Source organism: Macrotis lagotis, chromosome 8 (genome assembly GCF_037893015.1).
Source record: "Macrotis lagotis isolate mMagLag1 chromosome 8, bilby.v1.9.chrom.fasta, whole genome shotgun sequence".
Taxonomy (NCBI): domain Eukaryota; kingdom Metazoa; phylum Chordata; class Mammalia; order Peramelemorphia; family Peramelidae; genus Macrotis; species Macrotis lagotis.
Genome location: NC_133665.1, coordinates 26,368,465 through 26,395,768, shown reverse-complemented (window position 1 = coordinate 26,395,768; position 27,304 = coordinate 26,368,465). Strand labels below are relative to the sequence as shown.

At 36.7% G+C, this 27,304-nt stretch overlaps 1 long non-coding RNA gene and 1 pseudogene across 1 annotated transcript; one reads left to right on the top strand and one right to left on the bottom strand.

Annotated features, from left to right (window-relative positions):
- The first annotated feature begins 637 nt into the window (after positions 1 to 637).
- Positions 638 to 27,304, top strand: LOC141494730 (uncharacterized). Its single transcript, XR_012470551.1, has 3 exons — positions 638 to 772; positions 6,640 to 6,777; positions 27,247 to 27,304. It is a non-coding gene; the product is annotated as an uncharacterized LOC141494730 (long non-coding RNA).
- LOC141495048 (CD166 antigen pseudogene) lies at positions 8,878 to 13,643 on the bottom strand (annotated as a pseudogene).

Here is a 27,304-nt window from a genome sequence, read left to right as displayed (position 1 = left end):
CCCTACCACTTCATAAAATCATGGATAAAAAACAAAAAGGTCAGAATCTAGAGATGGTTTTAGTTTTAGTTTTGTTTAGCAAGGCAATGGGGTTAAGTGACTTGCCCAAGGTCACAGAGCTACACAATTATTAAGTGTCTGAGGCCAGATTTGAACTTAGATACTCCTGACTCAAGGGTTGGTGCTCTAACCACTGTGCAACCTAGCTGCCCCAGAATCTAGAGATGGTAATAGAGACTATCCTTGCTGAATTCAAGGAGGGTGTAGAGATGGTCAAAGTCAAGGAATGGAGAGGACATATAGAAGAAGCCTAAAGCCTAATCAGCCTAGCCAGGTCAAAGGATGAGGTTTTAACCTGGCCATGAATTCACAACCCTCTACAAAGTACTAAAGTCATTTTTTTTGAATACAGACCACATTCAGTATACCATGTCAAAGGTTATAGGTTATAATCTTCAAACAACATTGCTTCACCTTCCCTAAAGGGACAAAACCTAATGAAGCTGCTCTCTCTTGCCTCATAATTAGGATCTCTTTGTGATGAATCAAATTTGGGAATTATGATAGCATAATGTGTCCAGGACTCTTAGGTTTAGGAAACAGGGATGGCTAGTCACTTTGCCTTAGTAGGATTTGAATCATGTTGAGATTTATGCTTGCTCTTTGGAAGAGTGACTACGATTATTGGACCATTAGGTCCTTGTTCTTTATCGGAATCTTCTGGCACTTCTGCTTCAGATTTAGGAAAACAGCTAATCAGAACTGCTACCAGGTAAGTAAACACCTAAGTCTCTTTCCCTTTAGTCCTCAGTCCACAAAATGGTATGAAAAGACTCATATGAAAAGACCTCACCCTCTTAATCTTTTCTACCACCTTGTTTAGTTCTTTCTAAATCTTTTCTTCCTTCTCAAACCAAGGGTCATATTGAACCATCAGGAAGAAAAGGTCTTTTCTAAGGAAGCCCTCTCAGTAAGATATCCTCCTTACAAAGTCAGGAAGGGGGTGTGGTGGAGTGAAATGGTAAGAATTGGTGAAGAGTTGTTTGTATGACTAGAGAGAGAAGACTAGGGAATGCATGTGAGCTTTTCTCCTTTGAAATGGAAAACTACAAAGAAAGAAAATAGAATAAATTCCCCTTCTCCCCATATCCTCTGTCTTTCAGCATAAAAGAAATGTCAAAAAGCATCTCAGAGACACAAAACAAAGGGGTAAGAACTTAAGCCTTTAACCCTGTCCAACCAATCCCAAGATAACTCCTTGGGGTCCCATTCAGGGCCCCCAAAATTTCCTAAACTTTTTGCTCTGGCCCTGTTAGAAGGATGAAGGAATGAGGGGGATTGGCAATCCACCTAAACTCAAAGTGATGTTTTAGAACTCCTGAGGTTGTGTGGGAGAACCTGCCTTCCTAGGCTTCTGTCCAGTTTGACCTGCTCCACAAGTTTCATCATTTCTTGTGCCTTATGATGTCCTTCATCCTCACCATGACTTCCAAGTGTTACAGCCATCAGTTCTTTTGAAAAGTATGACCTATGGGGCCAGCTAGGTGGTGGAATGGATAAAGCATCGGCTCTGGAGTCAGGAGTGCCTGGGTTCAAATCCGGTCTCAGACACTTAATAATTACCTAGCTGTGTGGCCTTGGGCAAGCCACTTAACCCCATCTGCCTTGCAAAAACCTAAAAAAAAAAAGTATGACCTCTGCACTGGCTACATTCTTCTCCCTTCCTGACCCTGAATATGCACTATCCTCATACTGGGATCCCTTACTCCTTGTCTTTTCCTTGCTCATGTCATATCCCAGCATTGGACTACTCCTATCAACCTTTGCTTCTAGCTGAGCTGGAGAAAGTAATGAAAATGTGTTGACGCGGGTCACTACAGCTATCCTTTTACATATCCCAAATAAATTCACCCTCATCACAATAGCTGTTCCAAACATTCTCATCTCTCCTCATACCTGCCCCAGCTAAACATGTCCCTGATTTCTCAGTTGAGCACCTCACCTCTTACTTTGCTAAAAAATAAACAATGAAAAAATTGGTTAAGAACTCCCTCATAATCCTTCCTCCTCAGCTCATATTATTTAGTAATCTTACTCCACTATCATCTTCACCCATCTTTGGAGTAGGAGACACTTTCTCCTTGCCAATATAAATCCTTTTACATGATTTTTTTAAAATTAAATTTTATTTAATTGGAAACCCACATATTTTCCTTCCCATTTCCCTCCTCTGTACCATCCCCAAACCCAGATTGAGAAAGCAAGAATAAAAATCTCTGTTACAAACACATAGAGTTAGGAAAACAAATCCCCTCATTGGCCATATCCAAAAATAACAATGTCTCAATATGGATTCTGAGACTAACACTTCTCTATCAGAAGCTGATTAGCATGTTTTATCTTGACTCCTTTGAAAATTATTGACATAATTAGCATGCATCCTTGACTCCATTTTTTTCCATCCAGCTAGCTGTCCTTTCTATCCATCCATCTCTTTTAAGCTTTGGTCTCTCCCTATCCACTGGTTCATTCACTATTATTGACAAACATACCATGATTCACCATCTTTAAAATCAAAAAACACCTATCTTGAACTTACCATCCTTAAAAATTATCAACCTATATCTCTCCTTCCTTTTATGGCTGAACTCATCAAATGATTTACAACTGATTTCTCTTTTACTTCTCCTCTATGATCTCATCTACCAACTGAATTTGCTCTTGCCAAAGTCAAAAAGATCTTTTTTATAAAAAAATTAAGATTTATTGATGTTTTCTATTTCTTAAGTCAGTAGAAAATACCATCTTTCCCTCCTACTCCCCTTGTCCAAGGGAAATCCCATATGAGATGTAGGGGGGGGGGTGAGGATGGAGAGGAAAAATTCAGGAAAACAGACTGATGCATCATTAATAATCACTTGTCAAATCTGATGGACTTTTTCCCCAACATTCATTCTTTTGGACCTCTCTGTAGCCTTTAACATAGATTAGCCAATTCTGGATGCTATCATCCTTTCAGGTTTTTGTAATATGTCCCTCTTCCGGTGAAGTATTTACCCCTGCTACCTCTGTAATTACTCCTTAAACACCTTTGCTGATTTCTTTTTTCCAAATCAAACCTACTAGCACTGGGTGACTCTTCCCCCACCTCCAGCACCCTCCCACACAAGGCTTTTTACTAGGTCTTGTTCTCTTCTTCCTCTATATTATTTCCTATTGTGATCTTATCACCTGCCATGGGATCAGTTAAATCATCTCTGTGCAGATGATTGCCAGACCAGGCTATTTGTCTATTTCTCTATATCTACATATCTATATTTCTTTTTTCTTTTTTTATTAAACATTTTATTTATTTTGAGTTTTGCAATTTTTCCCCTAATCTTACTTCCTTCCCCCCACCTCTCACAGAAAGCAATTTGTCAGTCTTTACATTGTTTCTATGTTGTACATTGATCCAAACTGAGTGTGATGAGAGAGAAATCATGTCCATAAGGAAGAAACATAAATTATAAGAGATAACAAGATCAGACAATAAAATATCAATTTTTTTCTAAATAAAAGTAAATAGTCCTTGGACTTTGTTCAAACTCTACTGTTCATTATCTGGATAGTGATGGTAATTTCTGTTGCAGACAGTACAAAATTGTTCCATATTGTTGCACTGATAAAATGAGCATGTCCATCAAGGTTGATCATTGGCCCCATGTTGCTGTTAGGATGTACAGTGTTTTTCTGGTTCTGCTCATCTAGCTCAGCATCAGTTCAAGTAAATCCCTCCAGGCTTCCCTGAATTCCTGTCCCTCCTGGTTTCTAATAGAACAATAATGTTCCATGACATACATATACCACAATTTGCTAAGCCATTCCCCAACTGAAGGACATTTACTTGATTTCCAATTCTTTGACACCACAAACAGGGCTGCTGTGAATATTTTTGCACAAGTGATGGTTTTACCCTTTTTCTTCTTTTCTTCCTATTTGATGTCCAAATTTTCTATTTAGCTCTGGTCTTTTCATCAGGAATTTTAAGAATTCTTCCATTTCATTAAATGTCCATCTTTTCCCCCTGAAAAAGAAGGCTCAGCTATGAGGAATAGTGGATTCTTGGCTGCATTACAAACTCCCTTGCTCTTTGGAACACCTTGCTCCAGGCCTTTGGATAGCTTCATGTTGATGCAGCCAGGTCCTGCATAATTCTACTGTGGCTCCTTGGTATGTAAATTGTTTCTGGCTGCTTGCAGGATTTTCTCTTATCTGATAGTTCTGGAATTTGGCCACAACTTTCCTTGGTGTTTTCATTTTAGGATCTCTTTCTTGAGGGAATTGATGTATTCTTTCAATAACTACTTTGCCCTCTGGTTCCATGATATCAGGACAGTTTTCCATCACTAGATCCTGTAATATTTACTCCAGGATTTTTTTCTCTTTACTATTTTCAGGAAGATCAATAATTCTCAGGTTGCCCCTCCTTGATCTCTTCTCAAGGTCAGTGGTTTTCCTGATGAGGTATTTTACATTTTCTTCTATTTTTTCTATTTTTTGATTTTGTTTAACAGGCTCTTGCTGTCTTATGAAGTGATTAGTTTCTGCAGACTCCATTCTTTTTTTTATAAAGGAGTTTTCTTCATTTACCTTTTTGCAACAACTTTTCCAATTGGTCAATTCTACTTTTGAAAGAGGTTTACATTTGACCAATTGAAGTATTGAGAAGAATTATTTTCTTTTTCATTTGCCCAATTGAGGCTCTGAGAGGATTATTCTCATTTTGTATTTGTCCAATTGTATTTTCCAATGATTTGTTTTCTTGTTGCAAGGTGTTAATTGACTCTCCCAAATTTTCCAATTCACTGTTAAACTCCTTCCTTATTTCTTCAAGGAAGTCTTTCTATGCTGGAGACCAGATCATATTCTCCTCAGAGGTTCTAGGTCTCTCTGAGTTAGGGTCTTTTCTTTCCAAGAATTTTTCTATGGCTCCACCTTTAAACTGACTTTTCTTCATTTTGCTAATACCTTTAGTTGGGGTGGGGCTGGTTCACAGAATTTTGGTATTGAGATCCCTAGAGGATTTATTCACTGATTGCAATATCTCCAGCCGGCCAGTAGGAGGTGTTGGTTGCTTTCTCTGGAGTGTCTGTGACCTTGATTGAAGCCTTCTCCTTCAACCTGGGGGGAGTGATTAAAGCTGTTAAATACTTTGTCTTCAATCAATGGTGGGCTCTACCCTGGAGTGAGGTCATCCCTCTCCCTATTGTCAACTGGGCTGGTTCTTCTGCTCACAAACCTGAGCTGGGGGCAGAAGGTCTGTAATTGTATTTGTTCTGGAAAGACACCTTAGCCACAATGCAGGTCTGGACTTGGAGTTCTTCAGACCAGAAGAGTCCAGAGATGATGCCCACAGCTCTCCTGCACTGGAACTGTTGGCAAGTTCCAGAGAGTCAGTGCCAACACTGATGCCTCTGCTCCCTAGTTGACCCAAGCCCCTGTAGTCTAGCCCTGTTGCTAATCATGCATCATGTCTTTATTTCTAGATAGATTATGAATACAGAGATAGAGATATATAGATATGGAAATACAGAGATATTGATATATAGATAGCCTGGACTGGCAATCATCTGCACAGAGATGATTTCACTGAATCCATGGTAGGTGATAAGATCACCAATGGAAATAATATAGAGAAAGAATAGAACAAGTCCCAGTAAAGAGCCTTGTGGGGGAAGGGGGGGAGAGTCACCCAATGCTAGTGGATTTGATCTGGAAAAAGAATCAGCAAAGGAGATTAAGGAGCAAGCACACAGGTGGGAGGGGTAAATACTTCACCAGAATAGGAAAGCATTACCAAAACCTGAAAGGATGAGGGCGTTCAGAAGTGGCTAAACAATGTCAAAGGATACAGAGAGGTCCAAATGGTTGAGTGTTGAGAAAAAATCCATCAGATGTTATATGAGATTATTATTGATGCATCAGTTTTCCTGAATTTTTCTCCTCCATCTTCATCTGCCACCTTTCATATGGAATTTCTCTTGGACAAGGGGAGGAGGAGGGATACATGGGATTTTCTGTTGACTTAAGAAACAGAAAACACCAATAAAACTTATTTTTTTAAAAAAGAGATCTTTTTTACTTTGGTGAGAGAAAATTCAGTTGATTGATGAGATCATAGAGAAGAAGTAATAGAGGAATCAGTTGTCAATTACTTGATGAATTTAGACATAAAAGGGAGGAGAGATATAGGTTGATAATTAGCAAGGATGGTAAGTTCAAGAAAGGTGGTTTTTTTTTTATTTTAAAGATGGTGATCCATGGGTATGTTTGTAAGTAATAGGTAATGAGCCAGTAGATAAGGAGAGACTGAAGATTAAAAGTGATGGATAGAAAGATTAAAAGTGATGGATAGAAAGGACGCCTAGCTGGAGAAGATGGAAAAATGGATTCAAGGATACATGCTAATTATGCCAATAATCAAATTCTCGGAGGAGTCAAGATAAAACATGCTAATAAGCTTCTGATAGAGAAGTGTTAGTCTCAGAGTCCATAATGAGACATATTTTGGGGGGATATGGCCAATGTGGGGATTTATTTTCCCTAACTCTGTGGTTTTTTTTTTTGAAGACATACTTCAGTTTTATTATCTTTTAGGCATAGATGGGCATGTTAATCCATTTCCACACACAGTTCCTGTAATCACCGACAGGGAGTGAACATTGAGCTGGGAAAACCTGCCTCCTGTTGCCAAAGAATTAAACTGGAAAGAAGCTGGAGCAGAAACCTCAAACGGTGAGGACTGGTTCATCTTCATTCTCAACATTGTTGATGTAGATATTGGTTCACAAATGTATTTTTCTTCCAATCTTTGATGTAGTGAACAGTGCTGTCCCATCTGTCCTTGCATGCTTTCTGTTCTCATTCCGTACCATGCTACTTTAGATGGCCCACTCACTAACATTTGACTGCTATTTCTGGAATTAGTTAACTATCACAAGCTGAAGCCAAAGTATTATAGTTTTTAACCCTCTCTTCTTAGTGTCACATTGCTGCTTTCTGCAAAAGTATCTTAGCAGCTGAACTTTGCAGCCTTTATCTTTTTTTTTAGTGTTCATGTTTTATTTTGGAAAACAGGTGTTTAGGAATTTTAGAATTTCCTTAAACAAAACTCTAAAAAGAAAAAAAGGAAAAGAAATAACAGTATTTACAGAGATAACAGAATGGCTTTGCCATGCAAAACAAATTACTTTGGTTTTTGTTTTTCCTTTCACTTTGGTTTAAATGTTGACCAAAATTCAATTTTTGCTGCCAAATAAAACTTTAATAAATCAAAGTTTAGAGGCAATATAGCATATTTTCTTTTCCCTCTAATATTTTATACAGTATAGAGTTTAATAGGACATCTTATATATTTAATCCATACCAATGTACTACAGGAAGCTTTTATTAAGACATCAGTCACTACTGCCCAGACAGTTTACAAATTTACAATAACAGTTAGTTTGTAAAGAATGCAAAAGTGGCAAAATATCATTCCTGACTTCCATTTGAATTTAATCTTCAATTTGTCTGTTAACTTCTATTAAAAATTAAAAAAAACACCTTTCACTAGTCTATTCAAGAAACAGTCAACCAGTTTCCTTTTTGTCTCCCTTTGCCCTCTAGATAATAGTTTTTTAACTGGAAATTGAATGCTGTTTGTCCATAAAATTATGTTACACTCGGGCCAAAAATGACTGTATCATGTTTATTCAGAAACCAGACTTCTGCATAAAGGAGGAAAGGTTGAAAAGGCTAATCACAAATATACTATTGGCCCATATCCAGTCTATCTCGAAATGTTCCCATTTATACTACCATCCTAAAAATGTCCAAGCTTAAAATATGTTTATAAAGTTACAAATTTGAATGTAACTAAAGATACATAGACATTTCATTGTTACACTTTCATGTACTGTTTGATAAATTATGTACCAGTTAAAAACACTAAATTATCTCAAGGTGCATTCAATATCTGTAGCTTAGTTAACAAAAACAAACACACACACAAAATATATATTCTATTCCTGTGGAAAATAATGCAGCTCTGATAATGACCACTGTTAAAAATCTCCAATTCTGACTGATATCTTCTGAGAGGAAAAAAAATCTGTATTTTTAAGGCAGTGGAAAATCCAAAGGATACAAAACCAATTTTGAAGTTCCGGTCAAATTTTGAATAATAGAAATGTGGATATATAAGCCATGATTTTACAAACTGTTATTGATTCAATGATTTACTTTTTTTCCTTTCAAAAAATATTCCCAGCAACTATATGTAAGCACTACACCCAATTCGGTATTTCTGTTTCTTGACAGACATCTATTTCATTTTAGGGAACCAGTTGTTTTTATGTTAGTATGCTTGAGTTTTGACTGGTGTTAGTTTGCTGTATATACATTGTAATAGTATTTTTCAACCTGACATGTGTAAGTGTGTGTGGGTGTCCGTTTGTCTTCTGTGTGTATGTGTGTATTGAGAAAGAGATAAAATCACATCTTTGAATAGAGTTACATGTGGTGCCCCTACCAGAAGGTCACAAGTTTCTACCTTAGGGTTTCAGAAACTTGTGATAAAATTTGAGGCATTATTGATAGCAATCAGAATCAGAAATATACCTGTTCAAAGAGTATCCATAAAAAACAATTGAAATAAAAACATTACACTATACATCAGATTAACAGCAACTCCCAGAACAAAGCCTTACAGTGTATAAAAATAGCTATGTAAAAAATTTACATAAAAGGCAAACAAAAAAGAAATCCTCAGTGCAGAAATTTACAGAAAAAAATTCAAACAGAATACAACATAGTGACCTATTATCATGGCTGCCAAAATTTGTTTTTCTTTCCTTAATTTTTTCTATTTGTTGTTTTACTTGAGATAATTTTCTAAAATCTTGTGACAGCTTGGTAGAATGAACTGTTTAAACACTTGAACCATGAATAGCTGTCAACGTCTTTGTATATGTCTTAAATACAATCCACGTTCATGCTTCAATTGGTCTATATGATTTTTTCCCTCTGGAACAGCAATCTGAATTTTTTTTCTCTTAAGCTTCTGTTTTGTGATTGTTTTCTTCTAATTTTTTATTTTCCTCTATATTTCCTAGGTCTTTGTTTACATGTTTTGATGCTGTCTTTGATTTCTTCATGTACAACCAGTAGACTATACCAGCCACAAGAGCCGCAAGGAGGAGGCCAACGACAATTCCCACTATTAACTTTGCTTGGTCATTCACTTTTTCTTTATTTTCATCACTTATATCATCTGCCTCATCTTGTTCTGGAATACTGATAGCAGAGACATTCAAGGAGTTTACTGTTCTCTCCAGTTGGTTTTCTGCTGTGCAAGTTAATGTAACATTCTCTTCAGGGGAAATGATAATTTTACTATAATACCTGCCATTGATATAAGGGGACTCCTCTGTTTGGTTTATGACACTTCCACTGCCTGTAATTGTCCACTGGACAGCTGGTTTGGGAAAACCTTCCAAGTGGCAGGTAATTGTTTTAGATAATCCATTTGGATCCATTTTCTTTTTCATTTTAATTTGAGGTTTCCCTTCCACAATTAGAGTCAGAGATTCTCTTTTCTTTAACCCTTCCACCTCTTGCAGATTAGTTTCACAGACACAGCTCCCAGCATCCTGATATTGTAGACTGGAAAATAATGGCCTGGATCGCAGTTTAGTGTTATCTTTCAACCAAACAACAGTTGCATTCTTACTTGAAGTTATATTACATGATATAGGAAGAGCATCTCCAATCTGCTTAGTAAGTTCTCCACTTGGATTGAGGGACAAATCCAAATAGTGTACTGTGATGGTTGTAGTAGCAATCATACTTTTTTCATCTGTTAGAGAACATTTGTAGTCTCTGGTCGCATTCCTTCTCACATATGTCAGCACATAAGTATTCGAGCTTCTTATACCTTCTGGCTGTCCTGGAAAGTAAAACAAAAACTCCTCTGGAGGGGGGTTACCATTTCCTAAACATTTTAGAGTGATGCTGTCTCCTTCCTTAATGGCATTTTTGGGTGGCAAGACTTGAATTGTCACCTTCTCTGTGGGATCTGAGTCCTGTATCTGAAGATCAAATCTTCTGTTCAGCTTTGGCCATTCCAAAAGGAACCTTTGAAATTCCCCTGGTTCATTGAAAGTCCATCTTTTTTCCCTGCAAGAGGACATTCAGCCTTGCTGGGTAGTTCATTCTTGGCTGCATTCTAAGCTCTCTTGCCTTCCGGTATATTGTATTCCAAGCCCTACGAGCTTCCAATGTAGCTGCTGCTAAGTCCTGTGTGATCCTGACTGCAGCTCCACGATATTTGAATTGTGTCCTTCTGGCTGCTTGTAATATTTTCTCTTTGACTTGGGAGTTCTGGAACTTGGCTATAATATTCCTAGGGGTTGGTTTTTTGGGATCTCTTTCTCTGGGGGATCGGTGGATTCTCTCCATTTCTATTTTGCCCTCTGCTTCTAGAATATCAGGGCAATTTTCTTGTAGTAATTCTTTGAAAATGATGTCAAGGCTTTTTTCCTGATCATGACTTTCAGGTATTCCAATAATTTTTAAATTATCTTTCCTAAGTCTGTTTTCCACATCAGTTGTTTTTTCAATGAGATATTTCACATTTTCTTCTAATTTTTCATTTTCATTTTTTTGGTTTTGAAGTATTGATTCCTGATTTCTGTTAAATTCATCAATCTCCCTGAATTCTATTCTTTGTCTGAAGGATTTGTTCTCCTCAGAGAGTTTTCTTATCTCTTTTTCCATCTGGCCAATTTTGCTTTTTAAAGCATTCTTCTCCTCAATAACTTTTTGAACTGTTCTATCCATTTGACCTAAGCTGTTTTTTAGCATGCTATTTTCTTCAGCATTTTTTTGGATTTCCTTGACTAAGCTGCTGACTTCATTTTCATGTTTTTTCTGCATCTCTCTCCATTCTTTTCCCAGTTTTTCTTCCAACTCCCTCATTTGATTTTCAAAGTCTTTTTTGAGCTCTATCATAGCCTGAGCCCAATTTCTGTTTTTCTTGGAGTCTTTAGATGCAGGAGCTTGTGCTTCCTCATCTTCAGACTGAGTATTTTGGTCCTTCTTGGGCTCATTTGCAAAATATTTCTCAATAGTCTTCTTTTTGTTTCTCTGCTTGCTCATTTTCCCAGCCTGGGCCTGGTTTGGGGTGTTTCTTGACCTTTTGGGACACTCCCACAAGGGTCTCAGTGTGTGAGGCTCTGTCCTCCCTCCTGGTCTGTGAATGACCATAAGTGCCCCCCTCTGCCACGGGGCTGATGTGGGGTGAGCTGCTGTTCTATGGGGGGGCCTAGACTGTGGTCAGTATCTGAATGTGGTCAGAGCCCCAGAGTCCTATTTCAGGGGCAGAGGACAGAGCTAGGCAGTCTCTCTTCACTCCCCTCCCTCAGCTCAATGGGCTCATGCCCTGGGGGCTCCTGTTTACTGGCTCTGCCTGCTTCTGTTTCCTGGATCAGGGCTGGGGAAAGAAGATGCTGCTTGCTGTGTGCCCTGAGAGCTGGGCTCCACATGCTTGCTCTGGCAGAGGTCCCCCGCTGTTCCCCCACTTTGTGCCCGGTGCTCCTCGGGGTGCAGCTCAGGAGACTCCCCTGCTGCTGTGAGCTGAGACTCCCAGCGCCCTGGGGCTGCCTCCGGGAAGCTGAGATTCTTTGGCTCTGGTGGGCCACCCCTCTGGCTGGCCGCCTCTCCGACCCCGGGGAGCAGAGCCTTTCTGCTCTTTTCCAGGTTACCTTGAGTAGGAGAACTGCCTCACTGGGTCCCTTTGTGGGTTCTGTCTCTCGAAAGTTTAGTTAGAGTCCTTAGCTGATGAATTTTATCAGAGAGCTCCTAAGACTGGATCCCTTCTTGTCGCCATCTTGGCTCCACCCCCCTAACTGTGTTTCTAACAGAGATTTTGTTTTCTTGCTTTCTCAATCTGAGATTGGGGATGGTAGAGAAGAGGGAAGTGAGAAGAAAAATATGTGGATCTGTAAATAAAATAAAATTTAATTTAAAAAAAGATGCATGTAAAAGGTTGTTGGATTAAGGAGTTTTGATTTTGATTCACTCTTACAAAATGACACACTTATTCGAATGATTGATAATGAATTTATTAAAGACACTGAAGCAAAATCATAATAACACATAATAACATAAAAACATAATAAAAAATCATAACACTTTCTAAAAGTACATAAACATACAAATAACAACAACAATCCCAAAATGATAATTAAGGTAACTATAAGCATAGAGGAGAAAGAAAGAGAAAACCCCACCACATGGGGCAGCAACAGCATCTGAATCAACAGCAGCTGGGGAGTTCTCGAGGGGTACAGCCTTCAGAGTCCCAGTTGGAAAAATATCCCAGACAAAGCATCCTTTCCTTGGGGGAAACTCCAAGGGGCTGCTTGATGCTAGGAACTTTTAAGGGGTACCAGACTAAGGTGGCACAGAATTATATAAGCTTTTTTGACACTTAACTAGGGCATGTGAAGAGTACACTCATAACCAGGTAAAGAGTATGTGCATGACCTGAGAAGACTCACAGCCAAGGTTCTGAAATTAACTAAACATTGAACCTCTGAGTAGTTTGCCAACCCTCTCAAGATTCAACCTCCAGGAATGACTAGTTCCTAAAGGGAGTATCTGGCACAAGCAAAGACAACCAAGTTCATGCAAAGATAATGAGGGACTTTGGGTGGGGGAAACCAGCATATGGCCTTGCCCAGGATAAGAATGGGTTTTAACCCTTCAATTGGTCTTCATACTGGAAAGGGCATATGCAGTTCCCACTAATGAAGAAACATTATGAAAACTTCTTATTATCTTAAAATACATGTAGTGATTACATATAAACAAGAAAACTAATACTAATAATAACAAAAAATAGGATGAGCTATAGCATTAAAATATCTAGTGGCAGTAGGAGAGGAAAACAAGAAATCATATCAATGATGATTAGTATCAATACTTACAAGGTGAGAGGACTTAAGTAGTTTACCAGCAACTATGTGGGTCTGTATTCAGTGTTCATTAAGAATTATTTCATTTTTCTCCAATAGTTGCTTTAGAGAATCAGAATCACTTCATATTTGTATAAGAGGTTCTAAAGACAAACATATTTGAAGAGGTAAAGATTTGGGTACTGAGGGACTTCCAGCAAAGAAGACAGAGATAGGACAGGCACAATTCTAAAATCTCCTGATCTTTGCCCATATATGACATAAAACAAACCTCTTAAAAGAAATACAATCAGCAAAACCCAGAAAGAAGAACCAGGAGAAAGAACATCTACCTCAGGATTTGTCTTCCCCAGCTGTGGGTGAGTCCCAGTGCAGGGGGTGGATCAGCCACATGGATCAGCCTGATTAGCAGCAGGACTGGAGCCCAGGAACCTGAGGGCCTGAGAACTGGACCTGCTTGATCAGTGGCAGGGCTAAAGGCTGGTCAACTGTGGGGGTTTGAGTCAACTAGGGAGCAGAGGCATTGGTTTTGGCACTGACCATCTGGAACTTGCCAGCAGGACTGGGAAGAGAGTTCTGGGGCAGAAGAGTTGTGTATATTATCCCTGGGCTCCTCTGATTGGGAGGAACTCTTGAGTCCATGCCATTTTAGCTGAAGCCTCTTCCCAGAACAAACACAATTACAGACTTTCTGCCCCAGGCACAGATGGGTGAACAGTAGATTACCATACCAGCTGACAATAGGGAGAGTTATGACCTCACTCCAGTGTAGAGTCCACCATTGATTGAAGACAAAATTATTTAACAGCTTCAATCATTCCCTCCAGGCCAAAGGAGAGGGCCTCAATCGATGTCACAGACACTCCAGAGAAAGCAACCAGCGCCTCCTACTGGCCACCTAGAGAAATTAAATTTAGCCTTTCGGGATCCCAACACCAAACCTCTGTGAACCAGCGCCTCCCCAACTCAACATCTTAGCAAAATGAAGAAAGATCAGAGGAAAGGTGGATTCATAGAAAAATTCTTGGAAGGAAAAGACCCTCACTCAGAAAGGACTAGAACCTCTGAGGAGAATATGATCTGGTCTCCAGTACAGAAATACTTCCTTGAAGAAATAAGGAAGGAGTTTAAAAACCAACTGGAAAACTTGTGAAAAGAAACCCAGGAGAAGATTAACACCTTGAAACAAGAAAACAAATCACTGAAAAATACAATTGGACAAATAAAAAATGAGAAAAAGTCTCTCAGATCCTCAAATGGACAATACAAAATGAGAATAATTCTCTCAGATCCTCAACTGGGCAAATGCAAAAAGAAAATAATTATCTCAAAACCTCAACTGGTCAAATGGAAAACTCTTTCAAAAATAGAATTGACCAATTGGAAAAGGAGTTGCAAAAGGTAATTGAAGAAAACTACTCTACAAAAAAAGAATGGAGTCTTTGGAAACTAATGACTTCATGAGACAGCAAGAGCCTGTTAAAAAAAAAACAAAAAAACATAAAAAATAGAAGAAAATGTAAAATACCTCATCAGCAAAACCACTGACCTCGAGAATAGATCGAGGAGGGACAACCTGAGAATTATTGGTCTTCCAGAAAACATTGAAAAGAAAAAAAAAGTCTGGACTTACAAATTGTCTACCCATCCATAAGTCTGATTCCTTCCTTCCTTCCTTCCTTCCTTCCTTCCTTCCTTCCTTCCTTCCTTCCTTCCTTCTTTCCTTCCTTCCTTCTTTCCTTCCTCCCTTCCCTCCCTCCCTCTCTTTATCCTCATCCCTCCCTTCTCTTCCTCCATTTCTTCCTCTTTCCTTCATTTCTTCCTTCCTTCATATATATATATATATATATATATATATATATATATATATATACACATATATATACACAAAATGGGTACATATATATATATATACATATATATATATATATGTATATATATATATTCCTCCCTGATCCTCTGTGAAGCTTCCCTTGTAACAAAGATTAAAGAAGAAAAGGAGAAAAAAAGTTCAGCATCATCTAACACAAGGGAGCAGGAATTATATCTGACATTCAATGTTCCACATCAGTCATCCCCCATCCTTTCAAAGAAATGAAGGAGGTTTTCTTTCTCAGCTTTTCCTCTACTCACAAACCTAGAAGAAAATATATGCTACTTCCATCTATTCTCTATCCTCCTTTTCCTTCCTATAATCTTGACAGGTTAAAAATATCTTTCTCCCAGACAGGATCAGGTCCCAGAGAAAGATGAAGAGGAAAAGGGTTGGAGACTGTGGATTTTATGGTATAGCTGATCAAACAGCAGGACTGTGTAGGAGAAAGAACCTCAGTATACACAAGATACAGCAAGCACAGACATCTGGTTCATGTTCCTGAGAATAAGATGAAGATTTCTGGATCATAATTTGAGCTATTAATTCCCAAATTCTTTGATCCCAGGACCCCTTTGCACTCTTAAAAATGACTAAGAACCTCAAAAAACTTTGTGGGTTATAGCAATCAAAATTTATTATATTAAAATCTTAAATGAACAGTTTAAAAATATTTATTCATTTAATAATAAAACCATTATATATATTAACATACTTTAATGAAAAATAACTATATTTTCCAAAACAAAAGTTTAGTAATAATATCATTGTTTTACATGATTTTGATAATCCCATTACTTTCTGGCTTAATAAAAGACTGCTGTATTCTCATATCTCATTCTGCATTTAATCTATTGGAATATGTTGTTTTGGTTGAAATAGATGAAGAAAATCTAGCTTTACATAGATATGTGGTTGGAAAAGAGAGGAGTGTTTTAATTGGCAAATAACATCTTAGTTCTATTATGAAAACAATTTTGTCCTTTTGGACACCCTAAGGAACTTTTGGGAGGCACAGGGATCCTAAGACCATACTTTGTGCTCATACTAAAAATGAGTATGTATTGTGATTTTAAATGAGGTTTGGATTCGTTCCTGCAAATGACACTCTCACTGATACTCGTAAAAAATGAAAGTATTTTAATTACACAACACAAAGAGTAGATTGATTACAATAACATCCAATACAGCAACTAATACATTAAAGACAATGGGTTAGTAATACTATAATCAAAGTAGAAGAAAAAGATAAAGATAGCATCACCAATTCGGGGGAGCACCAACTCTGAACAGTCTGTGGCTGGGGGGATCCCAAATTCTTGTCCAGCCTTTCTGTTAAGTCCCGGTTTGGGAAAGAAAGGAAGAAAGAAGGAGAGAGAGAGAGAGAGAGAGAGAGAGAGAGAGAGAGAGAGAGAGAGAGAGAGAGAGAAAGAGAGAGAGAGAAAGAAAAGTCCCAGGCAGAATCAATTCTCCATGGGTAAGATTCCCACCAATGCTTGGAGCCTCAGAGTATTTATCAGTGGAGAACAGAGAAGGCTAGATGCTAATTTAGTTGGGAGGGAGTTCCTTTAACAGTAATATGGGAGCAGCCTACGGGTCTAGCAGTTTTTGAAGACTTCAAAGAAATGCCATAGGGGGCCGGAAGATTTTACTTTGAATAAGGTCAATACTGTGAGAATAGCCAGTTCTCCCCAGTACTACCTGTGTATTCCAAGGAGTGGCTGGCTCCTGGAGTCTTTGGAATGTGGCCAAATCACCTATGGAATGTCCAGAGTGGGGGGGAGGTAAATTTGTGAGGAAGGCACATCCTCATACAGGCTTGAGAGAACTTACTTATAAGAAAACTTCATTTTCTTATTCAGAGTAGTAAAAATATTCAGTGTTTGAATGGAATCTATAAAAGTGAGGGCAGCTAAGTGGCCCACTAGATAGTACCTTCGTTTTGAAATCAGGAGGAACTGAATTCAAATTGAGCCTCTGCCACTTCCTGTCTTTGTGACCCTGGGTAAGTCATTTAGTTCTATTTACCTCAGTTTCTTCATCTGTAAAATGAGACAGAGAAAGAAATAGCAAATTGACTCCAGGATCTTTACCAAGAAAACCTCAAATGGGATCATGGAGAGTTGGATACAACTGAAATGACTCACTAATAAGAAGAGGGGAGGGGAAAAAACCAAAACTGCTGTGATTCATGTGTTATGTATCTGTAGTCATTGGTTATAAATGCTAAATAAGCCGAGTCTAAATTATCCTAATGGAAAGGAGGGGAAAAGATCATGATCTTTTCATTATCAAATGGAACTCTTGAAAGAGAAAATTCCTTTCAATTATGCAGATCAAGACCTCTGGATCCTGGCCAAGTTTGCCCACAGTCAAAAAGAAGGACTTGAACACAGGTATTCCTGATTCAAAGACCAGCTCTCTAGTCACTGGGTCATGTTGCCACACAATTAAAATACAATTATCAAATATTATTTAAAATGTTTTTGATCCCTTAATTAAAAACTATATCATAATTTGTTTAGCCATCCCCTCATTATTGGAAACTCCTTAGAGCTACTATAAAAATTTTTGTGAGCTATTTTATTCTCTTTGTCTTATTGGTAATACTACTGTGTCAAAAGGTATATACAGTTTAATTTTCAAAACAGTAGAAGAATGGGGATGGTGAAATCATGCTGAAAATGAAAAGTGGAGTTTTTGGTCACATTTAAGTGTGACCAAAGATAGCTCAGGCTTTTAGTGCCATCTGGTGGTTGATTTAGATATTGAATTTTTGAGTTATCTGACTTTTTTTTTTTTTTTTTTAGGATTTTGCAAGGCAAATGAAGTTAAGTGGCTTGCCCAAGGCCACACACCTAGGTAATTATTAAGCGTCTGAGACCAGATTTGAACTCAGGTACTCCTGACTTCAGGGCTGGTGCTTTATCCACTATGCCACCTAGCCACCCCTGACATTTTTAAAAAATAGGTTTTTAATTGATGCGATTTTAAAATATCATCAATTATTTTTACTGAATTTTAACTTCTGGGATAACTGTCTCCATGGATGTATAGAATAGGTTATCTACACCAAAACAAATAAATGCCACAGAAAATTGTTACAGTGTATTTAAAATGATCACTCAGCTTCAGTCCTAGAGGACTGATGATGACAAATATCTACTTTCTCTTCCTAAGGAATTGAAGATACAGAATACTGCACACAATTTTAAAATAGTAACAACATTGTAAGAGGCTGCTAGGTGTCGCCACAATGAATGGAATGCTAAGCCAGGAGCCAGTTCAAATATGACTCAGATACTTTTTTTTTTTTTAGATTTTTCAAGGCAATGGGGTTAAGTGGCTTGCCCAAGGCCACAAGGCTAGATAATTATTAAGTGTCTGATGCTGGATTTGAACTCAGGGACTCCTGACTCCAAGACCAGTCAGTGCTCTATCCACTGCATCACCTAGCCACCCCTTCAGATACTTTCTAATTATAGATTATAGATCTCTGATATTTTCTGATTATAGATACTTTCTGAGCAAGTCACTTCACCCTGCTTGCCTCAGTTTACTCATCTGTAAAATGAGCTGGAGAAGGGCATCACAAGTCACTCCAACATCTTTGCCAAAAAAAAAATCCAAATGGAGTCATGAAGAGTTGGACTCAACTGAAATAACTAAACAACAAAAAGTTTGAATTTTTTTCTTAGAAACTGCCTGTTCATATCCTTTGATCAATCATCAATTATGAAATGCTCTTATTCTTACAATTTAAATCAGTTCCTTATATATTTGTGTGATTAATGGTTTTAGTATGGATTTGCACCTACAGAAAGACACACTTCAAAAAAAGAAAAGCACAAAGTAGTTTATTATTATTTTATCAAAGTTAAAGTCAAAGGAAGCCTGCAACAACAATAACAAGATAATGAAACAGATAGGAAACATTATCAAAGATAGTCAAAGAGATAGAAAGTTTTATCAAAGATAATCAATCAAGTTAACAACCAAACAAGCAGGATTCAGGAACTCATGGAACCTACCTCAGGCTTGGGAACCCAGTTTTCAACAACCCCTCCCATATTCCATATCATAAGTGTCCCAGGTGGAACGTCCTTTCCATGGGTGATACTCTAAAGGGGTCTGAGCAAGGTTTGTATAATTATAGGATTCTAAACAAAAATGGCATGGTGCCAAGTATCTACATGACTCTGGACTCAGAATATCCATCCTGAAACTGGAAAAATTTCAGGAGGGGTGTTTCTTCTCCAGATAACTGGGGTAGGGGGTGCATTTACAGGACTGGCCAAGTTCCAAACAAATGCTCCCCTCTTTATCAGGGACTGGTTAGGTTCCAAGTTATGTGAGTGTTTTTTTTCTACAAGGTCACCATGGCCCTGCCTTGTTTTACTATTTTCAGTTTTTACTAGGAACATGGAAGAGCTTCATTGATTAATCATTCATATATGTATATGTATATACATATATGAAATGAGAAAATGAGAATCTTATCACAGAAATGGATTTGAAAGATTTTTTTAAAACTGTCTACACTTCCTTTCTAATTAAGAAAAAAATTTTCAGTTATCAGCCATTTTTTTTTCTTCCCATCTACAGACGTCACTCAAGTGAGTTTGGCTCAAGAGGTCAGTTATTGGCCAAAATAACCTGTTGACCCTTGAGCTGAAAGCTTCCACAGAACTCTGATTTGATAACACAACTGCATCATTCTTGGCCTCACTATTCGATAAGCACTGTTTCCAAACTTCTTGACCTGGGTCACATCCTGCTGGGTTAATTCCTGCCCATAACAAAATTACATCATTATTTTTATCCTGTATGCTAATTTTGTGGTTTTCTTCTATAAGAACTGTTTGATGTTTTCAATAAACGACTTTGCCAGTTGTCCTGCTGGTATTACCTACCTTGCTGTATACCTGTTTCTTTTCTCTCCTGATCTGAATGGATCCCCTGCTGGTCAGGGGATTGCTACATACATCTCTTCCCCCGACTCCTGAACAGGTAAAAAAAAAATCTTGTAATAAACATTCATACTCAAGCAAAAAAAAATCTCATATTGGCGAGTCCAAAAATATGTCTTACTTTGTACACTTGTCAAGAAGGTGGGTAGCTTTCTTCATCATAGGTCTGGTTGATCACTGTGTTCACTAGTCAACCAAGATTGGTTCTTGTCCAGATTTTTACCACCACATAAGAGCTGCTGTAAACATTTATTTTTGTCTGAGGCATTTTCTTCTCTTAAGATGTAATAGTGGTATTGCTGAGACAAGGTATATACATATATATGATATATATGATATTATATATATATATATATATATATATATATATATATATATATATATATATATAAACTTTTGAGACAGTTCCAAATTGTTTCCAGATTGGTTAAACCAATTCACAATTCCACCAACCAATTGTTCATCAATTATCCCTATTTTCCAAGAGATGTTTCAACATAAATAATTTTACTTTTTAAAAAATGAATTTTGGGTGCAGCTAGGTGGCACAGTAGATAGAGCACTGGCCCTGGAGTCAGGAGTACCTGATTTCAAATCTGGTCTCAGACACTTAATAATTACCTAGCTGTGTGGCCTTGGGCAAGCCACTTAACCCCATTACCTTGTAAAAACTAAAAAGAAAAAAATGAATTTTGATCAACTCACAATGTAGTTCTTGAGGAGTAAAATGTTTTCTTGATTCTGCTTCCTTTGCTCAGCATCAGATCCTGTAATACATTCCATGCTTCTCTAGTCTAACCATTTAAGGTTTATTATAGAACAATAGTATTCCATAACATTCATATACCACAATTTGTTTAAGCATTCCCCAATTAATGGGTATCCCCTTAATTTCCAGTTCTTTGCCACTACAGAAAAGAGTTGCTATATCAGCCCTATTTGTGGTGGCAAAGAATTGGAAATTAAGTAAATGCCCCTCAATTGGGGAACGGCTTAACAAACTGTGGTATATGTGCATCATGGAACACTATTATTCTATTAGAAACCAGGAGGGACAGGAATTCAAGGAAGCATGGAAGTATTTGCATGAACTGAAGATGAGCGAGATGAGCAGAACCAGGAAAAACACTGTATACCCTAAAAGCAACATGGGGGTGATGATCAACCTTGATGGACTTGCTCATTCAATCAGTGCAACAATCAGGGACAATTTTGGGCTATCTGTGATGGAGAATACCATCTGTATACAGAGAAAGAATTGTGGAGTTTGAACAAAGACCAAAGACTATTACCTTTAATGTAGGAAAAAACTCATTACACAATTTTGCTATTTCTTATACTTTATTTTTCTTCCTTAAGGATATGATTTCTCTCTTATCACATTCAACTTAGATCATTGTACACTATGGAAACAATGTAAAGACTAACAGACTGCCTTCTGTGGGGGGGGGGGTGGAGGGAAGCAATATTAGGGGGAAAATTATAAAACTCAAAATAAATAAAATATTTCTTAAAAAATAGTTGCTATGAATATTTTGGAATATATGGGACTTTGCCCATCTTTTGTGATTTTTCTTGATATAGCCTTGGTATTGGAATTGCTGTATCAAAGAATATGAATAGTTTTATTGCTCTTTGGGTATAGTTCCATATTGCTTTCAAGAATGGTTGATCAGTTCACAACTCCACCAGCAATACATTAATATCCCAATCCTCCCACAACCTCTCCAACATTGATAATTTTCTTTTTTTGTCATCTTAGCCGATCTGATAAATGTGAGGAATTACATTATAGTAGTTTTAAATTGCATTTCTCTAATCAGTCATGATTTGGAACTTTTTTCATCTCATTATATCTAGAATCAATTTCTTCATTTGAAAACTATCTTTTAATATCCTTTACCATTTATCAATTGGGGAATGACTTTTAACCTTATGAATTTGATGCAATTCTATATATATTTTAGAAATGACACCTTTATCAGAACACCCCAAGCTGTAAAAATTGTTTCCCAGCTTTCTGTTTAACTTCTAATTTTAGCAGCATTGATGTTATTACTACAAAAACTTTTTATAGTCAAAATCATTCATTTTGTAGTTTATAGTGGGCTCTAATTTTCATTTGGTCATAAATTTATCCCCTTTCCATCTATTAATTTATCTATTGTGTTGCTGTTTATGTCTAAATCCTGTACCCATTTTGACCTTATTTGTTAAAGGGTGTGAGATGTGAGTCTATGCCTAGATTTTGTCATGCTATTTTTCAGTTTTCCCAACAATTTTTGTCAGATAGTGAGTTCTCATCTCAGAAGTTGATGTCTTTGAGTTTATCAAATAGTAGATTACTGTTGTCATATACTGTGGTTTCTTTTGAACCTGTCCTAATCCACTGACCCATTACTCTATTTCTTAACCAGTACTAGGCAGTTTTGATAACTTCCCCCTTATAGTTCAGTTTTAGGTCTAGTAGAGCAAGGTCACCTTCCTTTACATTTTTTTCCCTCAGTTGCCTTCATATTGTTGATCTTTTCTTGCAGTTCAGAGAGCTAGGACAACCCTGTTAGACTGGCTATGGACAATGCTATCTCCATCCATAGGAAGAAAAACAAAACAAAAAATCCTTCAGAATCTGAGGAACATTTTATTCACTTTTAAAAAAATTCTCATATGCATTTCTTTCCCTTAATCCTAAATCATACAGAAAATGACTAATCTGTAAATATTTTAAACAAAAATACATATGTACAATATTCACCTGACTGTTTGCTGCTGAAGGGATGGAGGTGGGAAGGGTAGATTAAAGGAAATTATGTAACTTAAAAATATGCATATACATATGAATGAATGTTGAAAAACATTTATAACATGTATCTGGAAAAATAAAATATGAATAGAAAAGTAAAAGAAAATTTTAAAAAATCAACTTTTCCAATTTGGAAGCTATTTAGAATTGCTATGATTTGTATTTTTTTCTAATTATTACTGATCTGGAGCATTTTTTCCCATATGTCTATTCATTACCCTAAATATCTTCCTTAAAAAAAATTCTTCCTTATGCCTGTTCATATTCTTTGACTCTTAATCAACTGGAGGATGATTTATTCTTATAAATTTTAGTCACTTCCTTATGTGTATCTTGAAAATGTGACCCTTATCAGGCAAAATTATTGTAAACATGTTAGTTACTTCCCTTCTCCTTTTAACTACTTTGGGTTTGTGAATGCAAAGCCCTTTAAATTTTGTATAGTTACATTTTTGTGTTTTGTCTTCTGCAATCCTCTCTATCCCTTGCTTACTCATGAAATGTTCTGAAAAGTACTTTCTTCCTTGATCCTTTGTGGTATTACCCTTTATACTTAAGTCATGGCATCTATATGGAATTTATCATTGTATGACATTAATTTTTGGCAGAGACATGTTGGAGCCTGTTCATATTACCTTGAGATAGTCTGAGAAATCAGTATATGTTAGAAACCAGATTTGCTAATTGTCTGGACTTGAGTGGAGAAAATATTAATGTATATTAAATTTAAGTGTGTAATGTGTAACTTTTTTGCCCCCAAGGAAAACCAGTAGTTAAACATTTGCTAGTTCATGAGTTTTGGTCTACATCTAATTTCTGCCAGATTGTTTTCTAGTTTTTTCAGGGGTTCTTATCACATACGGCTTTCTTATCCCAGCATCTAGCATATTTGGGTTAATAAAAACTAGATTACTGAGTACATACACATATGGGTGTAGATACATACATATATACATACATACATATTATTTATATAAACATAGTTCTTAACCTTGACTCCCAGATATTTTGTGCCTTTCATAGTAATCTTAAATGAGACTTTTATTTGGTGATTTTCCCTCTTCATTATTATAACTGATAGGCTGATTATTGATATTACTGAAAGGCTTTTTAAAAATTTTATGGGTTTACTTTGCATCTTGCTACTCTACAGAGGTTATTAGTTTCTTTGTTGATTCTCTAGGAATTTCTACATGTATCATCATGCTTTCAGCAAAGAAGGAATGTTTTATCTTTTTTCTTCCTATCTTGTATTATTGCTATTGCTTCTAGAATTTATTAGTAAAGGGATGATTTGTGAGTATTTAACAAGGGAAACAGTGGTTCCTAAAAGCCAACATGATTTCATCAAGTATTGATCATCTCTTGCTAGTTTCATTTTTTATGAGAATATTAAATTATTAGATCAGAAGAATACTTTAGACATAATGAACTTAGATTTCAGTGAAGTATTTGAGAAAGTCATTCTCACCTTGCAGAATCATGTGTGCTAGTTAAAAATAAATAAGAATTTAGAATTTTTTGAATGTCCCTAAGCCAAAAAGCAATTTCTTGCTTGGAGAGAGGTCTCTAGTAAAGTGTTTCGGGGGACTGTTCTTGGCCTGTGCACTTCGACATTTTTATCATTACAGTGGATGGAAGAATACTTAATTTATATATCAAATTGCATATGACATGAGGTTACAAGTGATAGGGAACAGTCAGGAACCAAAACAATCTTGCCAAGACAACTGTAATAAGATGAAATTTGATAGGGACAAATGGATAGGTCTTTATTTAATATCACACAATTCTATTTCAGAGGCACAGCATGAGAGAAGTATGGCTAGGCTACAGTTTGTGTGAGAAAGCTGTGGTTCTTTGAGATCAAATACTATATGACATCCAAGAAAATTAGCTCAATCTTAGATTGCATAACTTCCAGGTTGTGAAATATGATGGACTCTGGTCTACATGTACCAATACTGGGGCATTTTATTCAATATTAAATGTTGTTATTCTTCAGGAAGAATTTAAATAGTCTTGGAAGATTATTAGATTGGGGTTATCAGGATGGTGAGAAACAGACACCATATGGGGATCGGATTTGGGAATGTTTAGTCCATAGAAGACTCAGGGAAGATATAACCATCAAGTATTTGAAATCATTTTAGAGATTAGACTGTTAGGCTCTCAGAAAACTAGGAGCAGAATCAAACTTAAGAGCAATGATACAAGGTTTTCATTTAAAGGAATATTTAGAACTATTCATAAGTAGGCTACCTTTGGGATGTAACAGATATTCCTTCACTGAAGAGTTTTTAAGTGGGGCTTGTTCTATTACTTATTGGATGCTATAGAGGAGATTCCCATTCTGATATGGATTGAGATTCCTTTCAAGTCTGATATTCTCCAAGTGACTTATCTAAGATCACATTGTTAGAGAGATAACATAATAAACTAACCCTTTTTCCTTCTTTTTTTAAAAAGAATTCAATTTTATTTTATTTTCAGTTCCAGATTCTCTTTCTCCCACCTCTCCTTCCTCATCCATTGAGGAAGTAAGAAAAGCAAAACCCATTAGAAATACAGTCAAGAAAAACAAATTCTTTCATTAGTTGTAAATAAGAAAAGTTCAGTCTTACTCTGAGTCCATCACCTCTTTCTCTGGAGGTGGTAGCATGTTTCATTATGAGTCCTTGTGAACTCTGGATAGTTCCATTATTTTTTTTATCAGAGATCCTAAGTCTTTCAAAGTTGTTTGCCTTTAGACTTGTTAATTTACAAATTGTTCCCTTGGTTCTAATTGCTTCATTTCATATAAGTTCATACAAATCTTCCTAAGTTTTACTAAAATCATTCCCATTTCTTACAGCACAATAACATTCCATCAAATACATATACTGTAACTTGTTTGGCTATTCCTCAATTGATGGGCACTTCCTCAGTTTTCAATTCTTTGCCATCACAAAGATGCTGCTAGAAATATCTGTATAGATATAGGTCCTTTTCCTATTTCATTGATTTCTTTGATGTGTAGTACTACTGGTGGTATTGCTAAGTCAAAGTATTCAAAATTAATTTTGAGTATACTTCCAAACTGCTTTCCAGAATTTCCATTTTCCAGAATGATTGAATAAATTCATTAATCTACCTGTTTCCCCAAAATCCCTCCAGCATTTATCATTTTCCTTTTTCTCAACTTTCTCAATCTGATGGGTATGAGGTAGTGCCTGAGAGTTGTTTTGATTTACATTTCTCTAGTTAATAGTGATTTAAAACATGATTTCATATGACCATCAATAGCATGGATTTTTCTCCTCTGAAAACTGCCTTTTAATTTCCTTTAGCCATACAATTTTTGCAAAATGGATATTATAAATTTTAATGTTTCCCTATACATCTTAGAAATGCCACCCTTATCAGAAAATGTGCTGCAAAGATTTTCTTCAATTTCCCATTTCTCTTCTCTTTTAGTTGCATTGGTTTTGTTAATGCCAAAACCTTTTACTTTATGTAACTAAAATTGTCCTTTTTTCATTTCGTATAAAATGTTCTGATATTGGGAAGCCATCATTCCATTGTATTCCACCATCCTGGTGGAATATCTCTTATTTGGTAAGAAACACTCCCCCTATCCACTGATCTAATAAGTAATTTCTTCCATATTCCGTTGTTCATAATTTTGCTCTTTATGTTTAAATTATGTGCCTATTTGGTGCTTGTCTTGATATACTATTTGAAATGTTAGTCCAAATCTATTTCTAACACAGTTCTGTACAATTTTTCCAATAATTTTTATATCAAATAAGTTTTGCTCCAATAAGTGGGATTAGACTATTGTGCTTATTTGCTAATAGAAAAGTCTTCCTGGATAATTATTGCTTCCTGGCAATATTCTTCATACTCCATCACACCATTTCTCTGCCAGTGAATTCATCAAGACATGGGGAAGAGGGTATTGATAGTAGCTCTCATAACTTAATCTATCTCTAGAATGAATAAACTCCAAAGTTTCTCTGGTTGAAGATGGTTGAGCATCCTTCTTCAGCCTTCTGGGTTTCCATCATATCTTCCCTTCTGATAGAGATGACAAATATGGGTTCCAGAGTCAGAAGACCTGAGTTGGAATCTCTGTTTCTTTTTATGACTACCTGTGTGACCTGGTACATGTCACTTAACCTCACTGGATCTTAGTTTGCCCATCTATAAATGAAGGTTTGGAATAGTTGGCCTTTAGGTATCTTTGGGCTCTAGATCTCTGATTTATGACACGAAGGTTCATTCCAATTCTGTCATCTTATGATCCCTGCTGTATAGTGCTGAATACGTGGTAGGCACTGAAAGAAAATGACTGTGTGGGAGAGGTACTATAGTACAATGGACAGAGAGATGACTTCAAAGTCCAGAAGCCCCAGGCTTAACTACTGTTTCTGTTATATCTTAGCAGTGAGTAATGTTCTTGCCTATTCTAAAACTGAAAAGATAACTAACCCAAGAATCCCCTGGACTAATGAAAAGCAACAAAGCAATATTTTCATACATCAACTCATTTGGGATTCAGGTAATACCTGACAAGTATTATTAGTTCCCTCAACCCCTCCTCTTTCTTTTTTGCAGTTGAGAAAATTGAGTGTCAATTAGAAAAAGGGATGGTCATCCAGCTCTTAAAGTCAAG